General features: G+C 52.9%; 1 long non-coding RNA gene across 1 annotated transcript in view; it reads left to right on the top strand.

Moving 5' to 3' along the window:
• The first annotated feature begins 520 nt into the window (after positions 1-520).
• Positions 521-14,619, top strand: part of LOC308629700 — a 48,230-nt gene continuing 34,131 nt past the window's right edge. The window contains exon 1 of the long non-coding RNA XR_014017701.1: positions 521-620. This is a non-coding gene — a long non-coding RNA (uncharacterized lncRNA). The remainder of the gene's footprint in view (positions 621-14,619) is intronic.

Raw genomic sequence — 14,619 nt, 5'->3', positions numbered from 1 at the left:
TCTTGGCTTCGGGAGGAGCCCACGCACCGCGGGGCTCTGGCCCCTCGGCCGCCAGGACCGTAGAGCAGGGTCAGTGGGTTTCCCCTCACGGCCGGGATTTCGGCAGGAAACCCCACGCGACAGATGTCGTTATCAAAAGTCCTTACTGGACGAGGACTCCTAGCACGGAGGCTGACGGCCCATTTATCTAGAAAGCTTGAGCCAAACAAAGGTTTCCGGCGCTCTTACTGGTGTTAACGTGGGGTGTTTATCATGAAGAAAGTACTGTACGGCTCCGCGAGGGAAGGCCTTGCAGGAGGTTCCGGGCCGCCAAACCCTGGGCAGGTGCGCGAGGCCCGCCGCGGCCCTTTTTTCAACTGCCTGTGGCACTGGAAGCTCGCTGCCGCCTTGGGAGATCCCTTCCGGGTCGAAGAGCGGAGTGGGCGGGGCGTTCAGAGGGCCGGCCCTCCGCTTGAGGGGCGGGGCCTCTGTGGTACGACGTCGTGCGTGGCACAGCCATCTTGGAGCCGGGCGATGGCGTCCTCAGGGCGGAAGTGTGGCGTGGAGGGAGCCGGTGTTGTCACGTCTGTGACTCTCAGGTGTTCCCTTGATGTGGCTTCCCAGGCTCCTGTCAAGTTACGGTAGGTGACCTTTGAGGGGGCCGGACACTCCCACGGCGGCATTGGTGAGCGTGACTGGCCGCGGGACTCCGTGAAAAAAGGGGCGATGTTAGAGTCAGGCGACAGAGCCGGCAGGGTGCCTCTGCCTGACCCATGTCCCCCCTCTCAGGTCCTCCCTCTCAGGTCCCCCCAACCATGTCCCCCCCTCTCAGGACCCTTCCTCAGGTCCTCCCTCTCAAGTCTCCCCTCCCCACGTTGCCCCTCTCGAGGGACACCCTCCCTCCCTCCTAAAGGGCTGTTCTGGAAACCTGAGTTAGCTACTTAATTATTGTTCCAGGTGCGTTTTGAGGTGTGTCATGGAGTGGACACCAGGCAGTTTTGTGTAAAACAGGCTGGGAAGACAGGTGACAGTGGACAAAGCTTGTATTCCAGCATGAGTCAGTTAAGGACTTGGGGCGCTGTCCCGGTGGCCTGTGGCTTGGACGGCAAGTAGGGCAGGCTTGCAGGGAGGGGGAGGGACGGGTTGGAGACAAAATTTGGTGAATCAAGGCACAGCAAAGGAGCCGTGACCTTTTGCACACCTGTGAAGCTGGTCTCCTGGGATCCACATCCAATCTTGCCCCACCACTGTCTGCTAGGGTGTAGATGGCAGCTCCCACTGGGAGTAGTTGTGGCGTTTGGGTGGTGGAGGCTAGGGGTGCTGCTCAACACCCACGGGGGGCCCCACTGCCACCCTATCTTGGTGAGTCCCTGAGTTCTAACTTGGAGGCCGCCTCTCCTTGTTCCTCCACAGCCCCCCCCCCTCCTTGAGCCCCCTGGCCTGGTCCTGGGCAGGGCCTGGGTTGTGCAGGTAGCCAAGTCTCACTTTCTGGGGGGGTCCATCTCTAACGGGCAAATGCATCAGTGGCATGGTGAGAGTGCTCCCCATGGTGTCTGGAGGCTCTGAGCCGGTCTTGTGCCGAGGTCTGTGGAGCTGCATCTCGGAGGAGGGGCCCAGCAGCCCTGCCAGGACAGAGTTTCATGTTACATTCACCTGAATCCCAAAAAGACACCTCCTGAATCTCCACGACTTTGTATGGTGGTGTCAGGTGGCTCCATCCTCGGTTAGCTGGCTGGGCCACCCGTGTCCCCTGCCTGGCACTAGGTGGAGCCACAGGCCCATGCAGTCACCTCCCTACGTTGCAAACGCCGGACCTAGCTTTCAAATTCGGTCTCAGGACCTCTTAACTCTCCTTAATAAATCCACTACATGTAAACATCACGTTTTAAAGAAAAACAGCATTATTTTCCCATCGTTTTACGTTTGTGCAGATCTCTTAAAGGAGCTGCATTCTTGGCTCTGCTTCTGCTGAGTCGGTTCCGACTTTGCCTGTCAGGTACATAGCCTCTGGAATATCCCACTGTACCCTTTCAAGATGTCAGGGGTGAGAACATATAGTTCTTCGCAGCCCTATGACCCTGGACCCACCTCGCGAACCACGTGTGGTTGACTCACGCCCTTTCTGGTGTTCTGTCCCCATTGATTTGCTGCTTTTTGATTCCTTTTGTTGAAGATAAGGAGGGTCCGTCATAAAATATTTAGTATAATTTTATGAGGAGAAGTGAGCTTGTGGAAATCTGATTTGTAATCAAGGTTACTCTGCCTGTCAGTCTTGCTGAGGCCCAGATATTTGAGATTCCCAGAGGACACCGTCTGTGTCAGAGACTGGGTGATTGTGAGGGTCCTGGTCCTTTCACCTTTCGGGGTCTCTGGAGAGACTGGGCTGCTGTGATTGTGGGGACATCTTGCTACTTAAAAAAATTAATTATAGACTTAATTAAAACTTTTTTAGAGCAGATTTAGGTTTACAGAAAAACTGAGCAGGAAGGACAGAATCCGTGTGTGTCCCCTGCCCTGCGCACCCCCCGTCACTAACCTCTGTGCTCATGAGGCGCACTCATCACAGTTATGAACCAACGCCAACACAGTGTTAAGTAGCATCCTCTTCCTGTGCCAGGCCCCTGTGATGTGTGGTCCTCACATCTCCTGGGCTCCTCTGGGATAGGGTCTCTAGCTTAGTTTTGGGGGTAGGAGTTTATTTATTTATTTATTTATTTATTTTTGCTGTGTTTGGTCTTCGTTTCTGTGCGAGGGCTTTCTCTAGTTGTGGCAAGCGGGGGCCACTCTTCATCACGGTGCGCGGGCCTCTCACTATTGCGGCCTCTCTTGTTGCGGAGCACAGGCTCCGGCCGTGCAGGCTCAGCGGCCATGGCTCACGGGCCCAGTTGCTCTGTGGCATGTGGGATCCTCCCAGACCAGGGCTCGAACCCGTGTCCCCTGCATTAGCAGGCAGATTCTCAACCACTGCGCCACCAGGGAAGCCCCTCTGGCTTAGTTTTGATGGCCTTGACCATTCTGAGGTGTGCTGGTCAGGGATTTCGTAGGGTGCCCCTCAACTGGCGTTTGTCAGATGTTTTTCTCATGGTTAGGCAGAGAGATGGTGACTGCTCCTTGGACCACGACCTTTCTGTATGTCCTGCTTCCGTCCCCTAAGATTGAGAGGGGCTAGAGGCACTGAACAGGGTCCTTCCTGTCCTCCTCAAAGGGAGAAAGAGAGAGGGAAGGGGTGAGAGCCTGAGGGGATGGCAGCCCAGGGCCAGGAGAGCATGTGGTGTCATAGAAGCAGCAACAGCAAAGCAGGGCTGAGGGAGATGGAGGCCCAATACCCTTGAGCATCTGGTGGAGCAGCTGGTGGAGCAGCTGGTGAGGAGCCCTGCAGCCCCCCCGGTCTGAGGCCTCATCTCAGGGGGAGCCGAGGCTCTGCTTTGGTGAGGGGCTCCTTGGTCCTGGTGGCTGAGCTCTGTCGGGGAGCACATGTCCTCCCAGCTCAGCCCACGTTCCCTGGATCTAGTGGGCAGCCAGCCTGCTGTCTCCCCGCTGGGCCTGCTCTCAGGTGAGCTAATGGGATTGTGAGTTCAGGCTGTCGTCTCCTCAGACTCCCCCTTTGGCTTTTCTGGGAGGCCTCACTCTGGCCTCGGGGCCTTGAGCCACTGCTTTCACCTGCTTTGCCCCTCAGGATCCCCATGAGGCTCTGAGGCCCCCGATGGTGCTAGTCATGGGTGACTAGCTCCTGCTGAGGGCCAGGCTCCACAGGGAGCAGGCAGGAGGGGTGATGGGGAGCATGGGTGTGTGCACTGACGAGGTGGTGACTGTAGGGGCTGGCGTATACTCTGGGCTGAGTGGATTGGGCTGGATTGGGAGGTGGGGGCCCCACTCCAGGCTGTCCCTGTCACCTTCCCAGCACTTGGGGTGGGAGCAGCCTGGAACTGTATGGCAGTCTGGGCCTTACCTCTCATTGTCCTGGTGACAACTGGTTTGTGGAAAAGCCTGTTTCCTTCCTAGAACAAGAATGTTTGGCTCCACTCTCCACTGACATGTCCTTAATGAGTAAGATGCTGAGTGAGGATGGAGGCTCCTGGCTTTTCATAAATGTTCTTTTTTTTTTTTTTGCGGTACGCAGGCCTCTCACTGTTGAGGCCTCTCCCGTTGCGGAGCACAGGCTCCGGAAGCTCAGGCTCAGCGGCCATGGCTCACGGGCCCAGCCGCTCTGCGGCATGTGGGATCTTCCTGGACCGGGGCACGAACCCATGTCCCCTGCATCGGCAGGCGGACTCTCAACCACTGCGCCACCAGGGAAGCCCCCAAGGTGATTTTGATGATGTTGGTGATGACGATGATGATGGTGGTGGTGATGATCGTGGTGATGATGGTGGTGATGATCATGGTGGTGTTGGTGATGATGGTGGTGATGATAGTGATGATGATGATGGTGGTGATGGTGATGATGATCATGATAGTGATGATGATGATGGTGGTGCTGATAGTGGTGATGATGATATTGGTGATGATGATGGTGATAATGATTTTGATGATGGTGATGATGATGTTGGTGATGATGATGATGATGGACCTTTCAGCCTTGACTGAACCAGGTCCTGGAGCTACTGCTAACTGCTGGGACTCATCTAGAGGATGCCAGACTGCCATCCCATAGAACCAGTTCTAGCTCCATTCTTTCCAAACACCTGACTTTGACTGTGGAAACATGTGGGACTGTAATGTAATAACTTTCCATTTCATCTCCTTAGTTTTTCTCATATTAGAAAAGAAACACATATGAAGGAATATAGTGGGTCCCGTGTAAAAACAAACAAGATGTCTATAAACTCAAAAGTCAAAACATAATTTAGAGGATCATAAAAGGACTCGCTGCTTGGTCTTTTTTGGTGCCCCAGTACATACTGAATTGACAAAATATTTGGGTCTCAGGCATTTCCAAGCACATGTCTTGTGTAGGAATTTAAGAATGCTTGTGTCTTTATTTATTTTGGAAGGGGAGGGAAATTTATTCATCTTATTCCAAGTGGAAGAATATCTGATGTATCAGGACAGAAATCTTGTCTTTTGTTATTGTTGCAAAACTTTATCAGAGGCTCTAAACACAACCGTGGTTTCACTGGAAGAGTAAACCCTGGAGAGACGGGATGCTGGAGGTGACGGGGAGGCAGCGCATGTGAGCAGGATGCTTATCCAAGCCGCTCAGCAGCATCGGTATAGCCAGGGTTCCAGGAAGCAGCCAGCTGAAGAGTCTCTGTCAGAGGGTGTTCTTGTGACCTGTACTTAGGGTATCATGGACCGTGGGCCACTGGCTCGGCCTGGGTTGGGGGAGGCTCTGGCATGTCCGGCCACCCACTTCCTCACCTCTGTCACCGGCTTCCTGGAGTAAAAGGACCTGACACGGTTCCTCTCTGCTCCACAATGGGCTCCCAGGCTGCCGTGGGGGCCACACTCCCTTCTTGGTTCCTTCTTCACTGGGTGTTCTAATCACCCTCATGTGGGAGATTGAGTGGCCCTTAAAAGATCTGCTGGGCCTGGTCTTAGAGGAAAGAGCAGGTGGAGCCTGTGCGGCAGTGAGTCCTGCTGAGCCTGGGGACTTGGTCATCGCTGGGTGACAGGGCAAACGTGTGGTTAAGGACCGTGAAGGGGATCAGGATATGCCACGCCAAAATATAGCACCTTGGCCTGAGGTTTATTTTGAGCTGAAGGCATTCGAGAATCAATAGATGCAGAAAGAGGCCTTTTTGGAGCATCTCTCATCTGAATAAGAGCAACTTCTGGGAAATAAGGCTGCTGTAAATTCCTTCTGTCGGGCCTGTCTGCTCCCAGGGGAGATACTGTGAATAAATCCTATCCCAGGTGCCTTCTCAGGGACATTATCACATACCTTCTTTTTTTTTTTCCCGGTACGCAGGCCTCTCACTGCTGTGGCCTCTCCCGTTGCGGAGCACAGGCTCCGGACGTGCAGGCTCAGCGGCCATGGCTCACGGGCCCAGCCGCTCTGCGGCACGTGGGATCTTCCCGGACCAGGGCACGAACCCGTGTCTCCTGCATCGGCAGGTGGACTCTCAACCACTGTGCCACCAGGGAAGCCCCGCATACCTTCTTATGTTTCGATTGTTCTCTTAAAACCCGTTTGTCTTTCCTAAAGAGACTTGTTTTTCCTGTAGGAAGGCTTTTCTCCCGGCTCCCTTTCCCCTATTAAATTAGGTATATAAACATCTAATTGAAACCATTTACTGAGCCAGCTACTTTTCTTGGCTCCCATATGCATACGAATGAACTTTTTTCTTCTGTTAAATCTTTTGTCAGTTTAGTCCACGCTCGTCAGTTACACGCACGTCAGTTACTGAACCTGAGAGGGTAAAGGAAAAGGTATTTCCTACCGTACAGCCTCCTTCACCACAGAGGCTCCGTAACTTGGCCAGACATGGAGGTAGGGTGAGGTGATGGGGGTGGAGGGGGCATGGGGCTGTGAGGGCAGGAGCCGGGACTGCCCCTCCTCCCCTTATGTGTGACATCATGCTCAGAAACTCACCAGAATGAGTGGGAAGATGGAGATTGATCCCCTAGGCAGACAAATGATGGCTTTTCATCAGAAACAAAACATTGTCAGGCAGGAAGGTGAGTGAGAAGAGAGGTCCCAGGAAGGCAGGCAAGGGTTGTAGAGAAGGGAGGGGCGTGCCTTCTACAGGGCGGGCGATGTGTCATCGTCTTGGGGACTACACGTGTCAGAAAACTGAAAAAAATTTTAGCATTTTCCTGTGTTTGGTTTAAATTCGGTTCAAAATGTCCCACATAGGAAACAAAAGGGGGATTTGCTGTGTGCTCCCACCGTACCCTGAACTTGTCATCCCCTTGGCCCTCAGAGAGAACGGCGAGTCCATTGGCTCCATCACCTGAGCCAACGGGAGCCACTGGGCCTCAGCCAGCTCTGGTGACCTCTGCCCTCAGGAGGAGCTAGGAGCAACCTGCGTGCAGGACATCTGCCCCTCCTTCTGGAAGCCACACCCTAACCAGGTGCAGATGTGCTGGGCGGAGGTTTGCTGAGTTGATTTAGAATGTTTATCACTGGAACCCTAATGTTCAGGTTGCCAGTGTGAGAGGTCATACCCGTATTTTCATGTAGATACAGGAGAACATATTTTCTGAATTTCGGGGAGCTCCCTTAAATCATGCTGGTTTTTCAGGGCGAGACGCTCCAGAGCGTAGAGAGTTAAGGTGCAAAATGCTTTAACACTGCTCTCGTATCGCGTGTGCTGGGAGTACATCTGTTGAGAATTTGACGTGGGCCCCGCTTTTGTGGAAACAAATCCGAATTGCCTGTTTATCAAAGGCGGATAAGTAAGGGGATACTGAGCTCGTGGTGCAGGGAATGGACGTGGTGACACAACTTTGAAGTGGTAGAAAAATTATCTGTCACTATTGTAAGCTTAATGGTGACATCTGGTATCGCTACGTGTTTTCTGGCTTTTTCAGTTGAATTTTGGTTCTTCAAACCCTCTCCGGGATTGAAGGTGGCAGTGGGCTTGGGTTTCAATGGTGTGGAAGCCCTGGCTGCTGTCTTACGTTACTCTGCTTGAGGTGTCAACCTGACCTCTGGGTCATTCCTTATGCTCTGGGATAACTGGGATCCATTTCTTCCCAGGAGAAAATAAAATATAAAATATACTGGATGATAATGTCCTTTGATCAAAGATCCTTAACAAGGGAACACCCAGGAGATCATTAAAAGGCTGAGATCAGACGCAAAAGGGAGGGGATATGGGAACATATGTATATGTATAACTGATTAAATTTGTTATAAAGCAAAAAAAAAAAAAAAAAAAAAAAGGCTGAGATCACCCCTCCTCCTGTGTCCAAACATTGACCAAAGGTCACAGCCTGTGTACTGGAGGGCATGCTGGACGACCCTGCAAGCCTCACGTGAGTACCGGGACCCTGCACGCCCAAGCCTCCTACATACAGGGCTACAGAAAGGCGAGTGGAAACAGGAGAAAGACAACCCCATTAAAAAATGCACTTCCCCAGAGAAGATAGGTAGATGGCCAACAAGCACCTGAAAAGATACTTGGCAAAATGCAAATCAGAACCACCACGAGATACCATTTGCCCCCTGTCTGGTGGTTATAATAAAAATGCAAAATGACAAGTGCTGGCGTAGATGTGGAGAAATTGGAACCCTCGTGCATGGCTGGTGGGGATATAAAACAGTGTAGCCGCTGTGGGAAACAGGCTGGAGGTTCCTCAGAAGGTTAAGCACAGAGTTACCAGGTGACCCAGCAACTCCACTCCTGGGTGCACACCCAAGAGAATTGAAAACAGGCACCTGAGCAGATACCTGCCTGCCCACGGTCATTCCTGCACAATCACTGCAGCCGTAAGGTGGAAACAGCCCGTGTCCATTGACGAATGATGGATAAACAGAATGTGGTCATCTGTACAAGGGGGCATCATCCAGCTGTAAAAAGGAATGAAGTGCTGACACACTACAATGTGGATGAACCTTGAAACCATTATTCTAAGTGAAAGAGCCCAGACAGAAAGGGCCACATACATGACATGAGTTCACTTGTGTGTGAAACAGCCAGAACAGGTAAATTGAGAGACAGAAACAGATCAGCAGGTGCCAGGGGCTGGGGGAGGGGTTGGGGAGTGACTGCTAATGGGTGTGGGGTTTCAATTTTGGGTGATGGAAAAGTCTGGAACTAGACAGGTGTGATGGTTGCACGAGGGAGACCAGTGAGACTCCTTCCCCATCCGTCCGAGTAAGGACAGTAGGGGATGGTGTCAAGCGTGCAAGTGTGTGGTGCTGAGAGGCTGCCTCTCTCCATCCGGCCCTTCCCACAGGGTTTCACCAGCTGAGAGCTTTAAACTGGGGTCTTGGAGGAGCCACCCCCTCCTCCCCGGCAGGAGGAGGATGTTTCCTGTGGTGGTGAGGGGCACGGAGGTCCGGGAGCCACGGTACAGCCCCACGGCTTCCCATGTGGTCTGTTCTCTTGGCAGGTTTGGCTGCGGTGAGTTTTGTGTGACTGTTAGACATCTTCCCAGCAGAATCCCCGGAGAATTCTAAATTTCAGTTGCACTCTCTAAATTTTCATTAAGAGCTTTCACCCAGAGAAAATGATGGATTAGATTTTACCGTTGGAAAGAAGCCAGATAAAATTAGATGACTTTTAGTCCCCATGGCCCGCGCCTCACTCCCTGCTTTTTTCTAAAGTCTTTGCTCTCCTCTCTTGGTTCCCAGCAAACAGGTGCCTGCGGATGTTTATTCGTTGAAAATACTGATGTGTGCAGCTCCCTTTGAGCCTCTCTGCTTTTGTTTCACGAGTGACTTTGCTTTTGCTCCAATCTCTTCAAGTCTAAGACAGCTTTGGGCCTTGGGCTCCATGTTGGCCAGCGTGTGGTTTCTTTTTTCTCTTCAGTAAAGCTTGTTAGTTGTTAGAACTTTATAGCCGTAAGCTGATAGAATATTTTGCTGCACAAAAGAAATTAATCTGATTCCTTGTCTGTCTCTTCTTTTCTCTTCCAAACTCTCCTTCTTGGCAAAGTTAACCCACTGTCCCGTCCAAGTACAATTAGGAGTTTGCCTCCCAACCAGCCACTTCTGGCAAAGCTGTGTTCTGATAGGCGACTGTCTTCTGTTACCGTGTATGGATGGTGAATTGTGAAAACAACTATTATTTCTTCCCACATCAATACAAGGAAGAAAGATTATTCTGCACAAAAACTAAGACTTGGATCGGTCTGGAGGAGGTGATGAAACACCATTGGGGAAGCCCCCTAAGGCGGTTGTTGGTTACAGGGGGCACGGACATCGGCGTTATTCATGCGAGTGTCGGTTTAAATTCCACATGGTGTTGGCTTCAGCACCACATGCACTAAAACTGGAACGATACAGAGATTAGCACGGCCCCTGCGCAAGGATGACACGCAAGTGAAGCAGTCCATATCTTTTCATGATCCTTAAGTCAGTTTTTCCAGAAGAGTGATTTTCAGATGGGTACCCGGCCCCCACCTCTAGGAGGCTCTGTCAGGATTTTGAGACAATATGGCCTGAAAGAAAAATCACGTTAAATTTCATGTTATGGTTTGCATTTGGAAAATTTTCTAAAAATAAAACTCATTTTTATTTCACAGTACTAGCTGTGGATCAGAAGGTATGACAAAGTCTTCCTGGCTGATGAGGCTGCGTGGAATATACATTCTAAGGGAGTGACCTTCAGGGTAGGGAGAGACAAGTACAGGTGGGAATTTTGTGAAGAGCACAAGACTGCTTCTAAAGCTGCCAGATTCTCCTTTTCACCTGTGTTCCTGCAGTTCTGTTACTTGCCACTAGATGTGTGTGAGTGCTGTTAAGGACTGCAGTTGTTAGTGTGATAGATCTATTCCTGGCAATCAGTAGATACGCATAAATTCCACTTGGAATTCAGCAGAGATCTTGAGCAGGTTTCAGATGCCTCGCCCCCATGTGTCCCAGCATCTTAAATTAATCGTGTGGGAAAGCTCTCCACTTGCAGCAAGGGAGACTTTTGTGCTGTATTCAGACGTGGGTGGATCCCAGTATGTGTTACCCGGAGCCTGGGAGGAACCTGTGGTCTGGGACGTGGTCAGAAGGACCTGGTCATAAACGACAGGCTTTCCAGGTGAAAACGTCCCGATTCTCCTTCTGTGGTGCCAGTTTCGGCAGACTAACAGCACCCACCAAAAAGCATCCTTTCCGTCCTCCTGCCCCCAGATTTTAATGTCGTCCCAAAGGTGCTCTCTTGGCAGCTGAAAGGAAAGTTTAATGGACAGTTTTATTGGTTTCTCAAGGCTGTTTCAAGATGATGCTGAAATCCCTTGGAATGTTTCTGGGACCGCGGATTCAGGGAACAACAAATCACCACCAACTGGGGGCCTGAGGCAACACTGGTTCTCTTGCAGTCTGGAGCCTGAATCAGAGATTCAGGTGTCTCAGGGCTGCGCTGCCTCTGGAGGCTCTCGGGGGCTGGAAGGGAGAGGATCCTTCTGGGCTTGTCCAGCCTCTGGGGCACCAGGTGTCCCTGGGCTGTGGCCGCATCACTCCAGCCTCTGCCTCCATCTTCGCGTGGTTTCTCCTCTGTCAGGACTCCAGTCGTTGGATTGAGGGCCACCCTGATCCAGGATGATCTCATCTTAAAGATCCTTCACTTTATTACGTCTGCAAGGACCCTGTTTCCAAATAATGTCATAACCTGATATTCAGGTTGTATTCATCATGTTTTACAATTTTCTGTACCTTGTGATGTCTTGACATCTTAAGAAACCTTTTGCTTCCAGACCCCACACCACCTCTTTATCCACCTCTCACACACGGTGCCAACATTCCCCCTTGCCCTTAATCACCTAGGAAGAGGGACCAGACAGCTGGGGACAACCCCAGCGCCCCCGGAACTGATAAAGGCTCTCCTAGGCCTCTCCCGGCTCCTGCTTCCACTCGGGGGCTTCCCCATGGCCCTGCATGTGTGGCCTCATCTCTAGGACCCTTGAGTCTTTAAACTTTGTCTTCCCGAGCTATTATTCTGTGCCCACACATGACCAACCGTCTCATAAGAGAACACAGAACAGTCTGGGCACAGATCAGGGTGGATGTGGATATTTGGGGACACTCTTCAGCCCCCACGTGGACTGCACACACGTGTACATTGGCGTTAGGCCAGCAGGTCTGGCCACTGTCCCCCTCCCGTGATGCACACCGGGACAGGGTGGCCAGTCACCTGCTGGGATGACCCCATCCCAAGGCTGAGGCCCCGGGAACCTCCGTCCGGGCTCCGAGGTGCTGCTGACTCTGTGCATTTCAGATAAGCAGGAAGTTCCTGAAAGGAAAACCACAAGCTTTATTTTTATTTAATTCCAGCCATTCTGTGGTTTTTGGAGATGGTCTTTAAAGATTTGTTTTTGATTTTTATCTCAAAGAGAATGTAGAAAAGCCCATGGGTCGGGCTCCAGAGAAAATACACACAGAGAAGAGAAGCAGTGAGCTTGCCCCAGGCAGCTGTGGGGAGCAGGCAGGATGGGCCTGGGGGGCACACTCTGGAGGAGGAGCTGCAGCTCCACCAGCAGGCGCTGCTGCCTGGAGCCCCAGCTTGGGCCACGTGGGGTGAGTCCCCACAGGCAGAGGGGCTGAGCGGGCCATCGGGTTTAGGGGAGGTCTGATTTCATTGTCACCGGCCCGGAAAGCACACCAGGTTCTTTGTCCCCCCACCCCACCCCCGCCCCGGCCATAGTGAGGGTGACAGTGCCTCAGGGGTCCCATTCGATGCCGCAGGGGACCAGGGGATGGAGAAATGGCTTCCTAGAAAACACTGTGAGGGGTGCCCATTTGGGGTAGGTCAGATGGCTGGGGAGAAAGGAAAGGCCTTCTCCCTGAGAGCTGACCCTGGCCAAGAGCTGACCCTGGCCCTGGCCCAGAGCTGTGGCTCTGGCTGCACCCCTGGGAGGGAGGAACTTGCTTCGAAGGAAGACCTCCCGCGCCCGCCATCTGAGAGCAGAGGTCTTGCCTGGAGCAAAAAGTCCTTGAGGTCTTCCCTCTGGGTCCTGCCCCCTGGATTCTGGGAGGTCTCTGTGCCGAGGGAGGGTCACCAAGTTCTTAGGGAAAAACCAAAGCAAATTCAACATAAAAGCTAATCTGTGCTGTAGGGTCTTTTGGGAAGGGAAGACACTATGACAAGTCAGCACGCCCCAAGCCCACCTGGGTGGACCCTGTGTCAGTCTTGATGCATGGTGGGCCTGGAGGACAGGCCAGCATGTGAACATCTCTGTCCCCTCTGTCTGGACTTGGTGACCTTCAGCTTTTGAAGAGCAGGGACCATGGCCTCGTGGGGACCTCAGTTTGGGTCTGTCTGATGTTGCTTCAGGACAGGGGGTTCACGCGTTTTCACCTATGCAGGATTGGGAGGGCATGATTTCCATGTGGCTTGTTTCTGGCAGTGTTCACTGTGATGGTCCATCAGCACCGTGTCCTCCATGCCTCTTTCCCCCGCCATAACCTTAGAACTCCAAAGGTCTTGCTCCTTGTTGGACTCTCCATTCATTCAATGTCCTATTTCATGCTCCTGCCCCAGAGTCTGGGCCTTGGCCGGTGGGAGCCCCTCTTTGTGGGTCTATCCTTACTCTCTGGACTGAAGGTGTTCAGGCTCTGCTGTCCCCGCCCAGCCCTGGACGTGGCCACTCTGCAGAGCCTGGTGCCTTTCAGTGAGAGGTAGGATTTGGAAAGTACTCTAGATGCTCTTGGATGGAGCTAAGGAACAGGTGAACGTGCACACACACGTTTGTGCACTTTGGTCTGTAGCCACTTGGATTGAAACTGAGTTCACACCCATATGCCTCCCGATTCCACCCAACTCCACAGCCTCCCTCGAATTTCTGCCTGTGTGTGTGAGTGACTCGCTACCTCAACAGCGGAATCCCAGTCCTGCTGGTCAGAGCACTTGTCTCTGTTCTCGGTCCTCTGGCGTAACCGCTCCCAGCCCTGCGGCTGTGGATGCCTGCTCTGTGGCTCCTGTCCCTGGTGAGGATGCCTGCCTTGTTCCGTCCCATCTAGAAAGGGCAAAGCTGGTTTGGGAGTAAGTGAATAAGGAGGCAGAAGGGCTCCTCAAAGCTGGGGTGTGCGTGTGCACATGTGTGTATGTGTGTGAGCATGTTGGCACAGCTAGGACACTAATGAGGAACCAGGGTGAGGCGTGTTGGCTGCGGCACCTGCTCTTGCATCTGCGTGTGAAGCGGGGCCCTGCCTGGCTCCTCCGGTGAGTGGACGCCCCCAGTGACACCCGGGGCTGACAAAGTCCTCTCTTGGTGGACACAACTCTGCTTAGCAGTGCTGGTCACCTGGGGTCGCCCTGCAAATGTTGGTGTGGCTGAGTTCCTACCTGTGCCGGACACTGCGGTCACTAGACCTTCTCCTGGGCTCTTTGTCGCCGTCCCCGCCCCGCTGCTCTCTGGTCTGGACCCCACCCCCTCGGGCGGCGCACAGACGCGGCACAGTGTGTGCCGACCCCCTGTTTGCCGTGTCCTTGCTTCCTGTCTGCCTCCCGTCCCTTCTCTCCCCTCACAGCTCCTTTAGGGCCCTGCTTTGCCCATTATTTCTTTTCCTTTTGGGGGCCCCCTATGCATCCCAATTAGCATTTGAAAGAGCCCACGTTTGCACTTGACAAGCCGGAGGTGGTTTCTGGCTACAGCGGTGGGGCCAAGTCTACATCCTGTGACAGGGACCGACCAGGGAGTGGGTGTCCTTGCTCCTGGGCCGGAGCTTGCAGGCTGGCTGATGGGCTGACGTTTGCACCTTGGGCTCAGGCCTCTTTGCTTTCAGGGTCTGTGTTACTTTTCCCAGGACTGCCTGTCACACAGGCTTGGGGCTTCAAACCACAGAAGTGCGTCCCCTAACTGTCTGGAGGCCAGAAATCAGATCAGGCCGCTCCCTCTGAGGCTCCAGGGGAGGCTTCTCCTGCCTCCTTCAGCTTCTAGTGCTGCCTGCAACCCTTGGCGTCCCGGCCTTTGGACGCATCCCCCATCCGTCTCCGTCTTCATATGGCTGTGTCTTGCCTCCTCCTCCTAGAAGGCCACCAGTCTTAGCGGATTAGGGCTGCCCTGCTCCACTAAGACCTCATCTTAACTAACTACATC

This window comes from Mesoplodon bidens (assembly GCF_964165515.1).
Source record: "Mesoplodon bidens genome assembly, chromosome: 15".
Classification (NCBI taxonomy): domain Eukaryota; kingdom Metazoa; phylum Chordata; class Mammalia; order Artiodactyla; family Ziphiidae; genus Mesoplodon; species Mesoplodon bidens.
The sequence above is the reverse complement of the archived record's forward strand: the minus strand, read 5'-3'. Positions and strand labels throughout refer to the sequence as shown.